Source organism: Tympanuchus pallidicinctus, unplaced genomic scaffold, assembly GCF_026119805.1.
Source record: "Tympanuchus pallidicinctus isolate F22 unplaced genomic scaffold, pur_lepc_1.0 scaffold1, whole genome shotgun sequence".
Classification (NCBI taxonomy): Eukaryota; Metazoa; Chordata; class Aves; order Galliformes; family Phasianidae; genus Tympanuchus; species Tympanuchus pallidicinctus.
In genome coordinates this window covers 87,860,784-87,867,051 of record NW_026294618.1, presented here as the reverse complement: position 1 = coordinate 87,867,051, position 6,268 = coordinate 87,860,784, and the positions used below count along the sequence as shown (strand labels likewise).

At 47.9% G+C, this 6,268-nt stretch overlaps 1 protein-coding gene across 1 annotated transcript in view; it reads left to right on the top strand.

Annotated features, from left to right (window-relative positions):
• Positions 1–808: 808 nt before the first annotated feature.
• The window catches only part of PACC1 (proton activated chloride channel 1), an 80,017-nt gene continuing 74,557 nt past the window's right edge, over positions 809–6,268 (top strand). Inside the window, exon 1 of the mRNA XM_052702151.1 lies at positions 809–890. The gene's annotated coding sequence lies outside the window, so the exon portion shown is untranslated. The remainder of the gene's footprint in view (positions 891–6,268) is intronic.

Below are 6,268 nucleotides of genomic sequence, written 5' to 3'. Positions count from 1 at the left end.
CTGGCGGCTCGCTCCCTCGGACCCGCTCCCACCAGCCCCGAACCCGCTTATTAAGAGCCATCGCGCGTGCCCCGCGCCGTTACTAAATCGGGCGGGAGGAAGGTCACGCCGCAGGTGACTAACGGCGCCCTGGATGCCGGCTGACCTCAGTGCGGGGCCGCGGCATCCCCTCGCCCCACCGGGGGGGCTTGCGGCGCTCCGCTCCCGCCCCCTGCCGGGCGAGTGCCGGGTGAGTCCCGACGGCTTCCCCGCCGCGGCCGCGAGGGGACCGCTAAACGGCCGGCAGCCGCCCGCGCCGCCGCGCCGCCGCACCCCGGGCCGGGCTCCCCCGGCGCCGCTCCCGGCCCCCAGCTGCGCCCGTCCGTCAGGGCCGCCCCCCGCACGCGGGGCGGGGCCGGGGGGCGCCGGCCCTTTAAGGCAGCGAAGCCCCGCGAGCATTCCGACCGCATCTCCCCCCAACGGCGCGGCCGTGTCATCGTTCCGGGAAGCAGATGGCGTCATCCCGTCCTCCCGCTGCGGAGGGGCGGGGACTTGAAACAAAGGAATAAAAATAGAAGGTGAGGCCCGGGGCACGGTGGCAGCCGCGGTGACGTCGCAGTTGACACCGGTCCCGAGCATCACAAGCATCACAACCCCTGTCCCCCCCCCCCCTTACGCACTCACACCCCTGAACCGCGCCCGCGCCGCGCATGCGCCGTGCCGCGGATTATTTATAGGCGGTGGGAGCGAGAGGGGTGACGTAATTCGGCGCTCGCTGCGTCGTGCGCGCGGTGTGTCACGTGCCTGGCGGCGTTCCCGGCGGCCTCGCGCCGTTGCCCAGGCAACCGGGGTCCCGGCTTCCCCTGGAGCGCGCCCTGCCCGCCGGGACCCGCTCCTCCGCCCGGGTTGAGGTGAGGGGGCTACGAGCGGGGCCTTCCGCGCCTTACCCGCGGGACAGGGGGGAGAGAGGTCACCGACACGCGTGCTGTATCCCCCGCGGTTAATTGGTGCGCGACCAATTGGTTTGCTTCTCGTCCCGGGAGAAGCCCGTGTGTAAAGCCCGGCTGTGCGGCCCTCAGCTCTGTGTGCTGGGGCAGCGGGAAGCACGGCGTGGTCACACTGCCCTCAGGAGCTGCCTTGGATCCTTTGCCATTTTACTGACGGCCAGCTCTTCCTTCCTTAAAAAGCAAAATTACACGTGTAGGTTTCTCCAAAAGTAGTGCCTCCTGTTTATTTCCGTGCAAACAACAAAAGACAGAAATGGCAGAGTAGCTGTATTTGGTAGAGCAGATTCTCAGCTACGAGAAGTGCTTTTTCAACGTAGCACCCACCTGTGTTGAAGTTAGCTGTGTATTTTCACCAGCAATGAACGAGAGCCTCTGTGCTGTGCTCACATTGCTGCGCACGTGGCGGTGACCCGCTGTCGCCATGGCTGAAGCACACTGCCTTGCTGTGCTCGCACTCGCTGGTTGGCCTCCAAAAACGTTCAGCAGATACCGATGAATGTCAGTGGGTGCCAGTTTTTTATGCGTGGAGGAGTTCAGTGATGTGCCGTTGCTCCATAGGCACTCCCGGGTCAGATGTCATTTTGTCAGACTGCCCCTCTGCTGCCATCTGTCGCATGGCCACAGTGTGGAATGGGATACTGGTGGGAAGGTTTGACTTCTACTGCCAGAATGCCAATATCTGCCTCCGACATCATGGGCCAACATCATAAAGTAGGAGGCATTACATTTGCAGCAGCCTTTACATAGTAATGATTGTGTATTTGAAAGAGTACTGGGCTACGTGCAGGCTTTTAGTAGTTGCCTTGGTTAGACAATGCTTAATCGCTACTGTATTTCTGTGTGTCGAAACCAGCTTTTACAGTGATGCTGGGATCTTTGATTGAGTCAGGAGATGACTTTTTAGGGAAATTGTCCATTGAAGTCTGTGTCTGTCTCAGAGCTGTTGTTTTCTGTATATGTACCAGGCAAGAAATAGCTTTTTAGCTTGTAAAGGCTTGTGTCAGATGGTTTGAGCTCAAGGTGAATGTGACAGGCCACGTGAAACAGAGTCTGAACTGCACCATCAGTAAGTAGCTTCTGGGCCATTGCTGGCTGAGGAATAGTGAGCAAGTGAAAAGACCTGAGAAGATGCTCAGTTGTATAAGTACCAATAGCCATGTCTGTGAAAGAACCTGCACGTGGGAAGAGGCGGTAGATTAGTTGCTGATGATCCTCTTCAGTCAGTCCTTGTTTTAACAACATGCATTCACAGGTGTTGCATATCTGATTTGAAGAGCTTTGCTGTGCAGGAAATGGTGGTGCAGTACAGTGCAAACTTAAGCCAAATACTGCTGTCACAAAGGATGTGAAGACATGCTTGGTGAAGGGTGGCTGCTGATCTGTTGTTGGATCAGCTCATGCAGTGGAAGAGAGGAAAGCAGCAGGCAAGTCTTCAGGTTGGCAAGCTTTTTGCCTTCAATAGTTTTTTAAAAAAATTTGAAAACCTGTACCAATAATTTATGCTGTTTCTAAAATTAGGGTTAGAAAACTGTTCTCTGTCAAAAACCTAGATTGCTACATCAGTTTCTGTGACAGAAACTTAATAGCTGCCAGTTTTCCATTCAGCTGTTTCTGGTGACGTGCTGCTATGAACACACTTCTCCAACAGAAAACTGTTTAGACCAGTATATGTGCAGTTGCACAGTTAGTTGCTCTGTGTGCAAGAAAATGGCCTCAGGATATACTGTCAGTTCTGCAGTTAGCTCTGCACTGCTCTCAGTGGGCGCTTGCAATGCCTGCCTCGCCGTTACAAGGACGACTGGATGCCAACAAGGAGAGTCTTTGGAATGAGCTACCAGAACGTCACTGCAAAGCTTACTGTAATTCTGAAAAAATCTGTAGTGACTGTACATCCCTGGCTGTGATGCAGTATGCTATTACTGGAACCTCTCCGGAAAATGGTTAAATAATCACCTTATCCTGGAAGAAGTCCCGTGCTGTGAAACAAAGTTTTCCCGATCTTTCCCATTTGCCCTCTGTGGCTTTCAGGCAGTGCTGCAGCCTTACCATCAGGAGCCACCTTCCTGGAAGCCCTTGAGCACCAAGCAGAAGCATGCTGTGCATGTCTTGCATAATAAATGTCCTCTGCAGCAGAACCACCATGATTTATGGATCCTACTCATTTGCATTCCAAAATGTGACGTACTTGCTCAGGATTCTGAATGTCCTGATGGAGGTCAGTGGGATGAGCCCAGGAGGCCTCCAGGCATTCAGTGCTGCCTGTCACAAGCTGAAGGACAGAGATGCCAGGTCAGCAGCTGGAGGACATTTTCATAAAGCAGTCCAAGTAGACCATTTGGGTGCCTCTAAAACACAAGCCCTGTGTTTGTGGACGCCAGAGAGCAAAGGAGCTTAAATTTAGTATTTAATTTTGTTATTAGTCTTCCTGCTAGCCTTTTCTTTCCCACAGGCAGTAATTAGCAGCTGTTCTTTAAGTTCTGTGGTGATTAAAGCTTCTCCTCACTTTTCAGTGCTAATTGCTCTTTTCTCTAAGAGTATCTACTGTTTTCACGTAATCAGAGTATTTAAATTCTTAAGAGAATCGTGAGGGTCCACATACCTCTAACAACGTGTTCTGTTGATTCAATTAAACAAAACATTTTTGACTGCATTCTACATCCTTGCCTTCTATGTTTCCATGTCTTCTGAATCTGGAGTCTATTTTCAAGGCAGACTGTGAGGAGTTTCTGGTGGAACTGAAGAAAGACTCAACAGGACTCTGTTTTCAAGGAAGAGAAACCAAGAGGATCTCTTTTGAGTTTCCTTTAATTACAGGCCTGAGGGTAGAGGGAAAGGAGCAATAATTTTTGTTTCTCAATATGATGTTTGCAATTTAGTTCTGCCTGGAGGAGTTGCTGATTTGTTGCTACACTGTAATGCAACTTCCCTGCAGCTATAGGGTTTTGGCTGTGTTACACTGCTGATTGGAGATTGTCTTCCCTTTATCTGTGGGAGCTCTCCAGAAGGCACACGAGAGTTGTATCTGTGACCTAAACATTCTTCTGTGCATTTCTCTCTTCACTCATAAGGATTTCCTTTTGGTGTGATCTGGAGCTGAGTGTCAAGTTGGTTCTTGTAGTTTGGCTTTTTCATTTTAGAGAAAACACGATACATTTGAAACGTATTTGAAATACCGTTTTCTCATTAGATCGTTGGTTATGCAAGGTGGAGGATGGCAGTTACCCTTAAAGCTATTTATTAAACTGTGGTTGTGAATCTAATGAGGGAAGATGAGATTCAAGAAAGGACATGATGAAAGTTTTGGTAGAAGTGGGTATAGTCAGGGTGATGAAGGTGTGAGAAAGTTAATGTCAAAAAAAGGTTCACAAACCCTTTGGAGCGTACATCTCCGCTGTTATGTGTGAGCAGCCCTTGGTCAGGCAGAGGTGCTAAATCAGTGCTCTGTAGTTTCCTTCTTTATGGCAATCTTCTTCTAGCAGCATCAAATTCAGGAGTTTTGTGACTTCTTGAGAGGCGTAGAAATTATTTATTTTGTCCCTTCTGTGATAAGTTCTTGCCTCCTAGCAAGTGTAAACAGAGCCATCAGTGATCCTGAGCATTTTTCTGTACGGGTGGGAAGAGCAGTTAACTTGGGAGCGAGGGTCTCAGGAATCAGTCCGCCCCAGTTTGATTTAGGTAAGTCATTTAATACCTTCTGACAAATAGAAATGATGTTTTGTACCTCATAGCAGTGTGGTGAGCATGTCATTTAGAATGTTTATAATGTAAACAGTGAAGATAAATAGAAATTGCACTTAAAAGGCCTTTTACTGCTTTCGACAGAACAGGTACTGCAGCGTCTGTATCAAGTAAAACAATACAGCTATTCATAGAAGCTGCTGTAATCTCTCAAGTAAACTTATAGAGCTTGTAAGATTGTTCCATATTGAAGTCTGAATAGCTGTTGGAAAGAAGTCCCTTTTTGACCTCTGCCTTCAAAGCTTGGTCACATTTCAGAGTGATCAGCTACCTGTGAATTAATCGTGAACTGGAACTCGTAAGGATATCAGAACTTCTCACTTAACAATCTAAATTCTGTCTTTCCATTTGATCATCCAGTCCATTCATAGGGTGAGTGCAGAGTTGTTATTTTTCAAGACAGAATGAATTATAGAATTCACAAATGTACTCTTGTTGCAGCTGCTCTCTACCAACAGCACAAATTGAAAGTTTATATTAAACATGACTCTTGATGTTCAGAAATAGGGATCAAGCACCACTGCTGCATTCTGCATTCTAGTCCTCCCTGCCCTTACCTCCAATTTTCACCTCCCATAGTGTTTCCAACAGCACAGAGTGAAAATATTTCACATAGGTCTTGGTGCACTCAGTCCCTTTGAGAACTTCAGTACTTCCCTGTTTGTTTCTTCCCAACAACTCACACTGTCCATTTCCACTCATTCTTATTTTGTTTGTTCTGGCATGATGTTTAGCATTATCTAACATTTTAGTGGTCTGGAACTCTCATTTTCAAATGTTACTCAAAGATGTGGACAATTTCATTACTTTCATACAGAAACAAATGTAGCGTATTGTGAATTGCAGTGGGAAATTTATTTTGCGAAGCAGGAATGGTTGTGTAAAGAAGTTTAAAAATAAAAATAAAAAAACCAACCCTTTGTTTTCCCCCAGAGGCTCCTGTTTCTGTTACTCCAGACTCAGACGTTCTTGGAACTTGTCTCAATCCTTGGCTTCGGGATTCCTCACCAAATGTGAGGAGTCTGAAATAGACTCTGCAGATCATGCCTGCCATTTTGGAACTTCCATAATCAGCAGGGCACACTGTGTATGGTGAAACATCTGTCTTCAGTGAGCATGCTTACATATCCTTCAACTTACCCACTCACTTGCATGCGCAGCAGCAGCAAAGCCATGCATGAACACATCTACGAAGGCAATGTATTTAAATAGTGTCAGCAGAAGTGCAGCATGTGGTTGACACTAGAGGTGACAACTGTTGCTCTGTGGAAATTTCATCTTTCCACATTTTTTTATTGAACAATTCTGAGATGGTATCTTCCCTTCGCTCTACCATTAAAAACAGTGCAAATAATATAAAGTTGTCTTCCAAGTTGGGTGTGATTCTTTCCCTCTTGAGCAAGCGTCACACTTCTTGCTTAGTGGAGTGATGCAGGACCAGGTGTGTAGATTTCAGTGATGGAGAAGATGGTTTGTTTGTTTTTGGCTTCCTTTCTTTGTATGGATTGATGTGTGAGCAAAAGCCAGAGGTTTGGCTGCTAAAA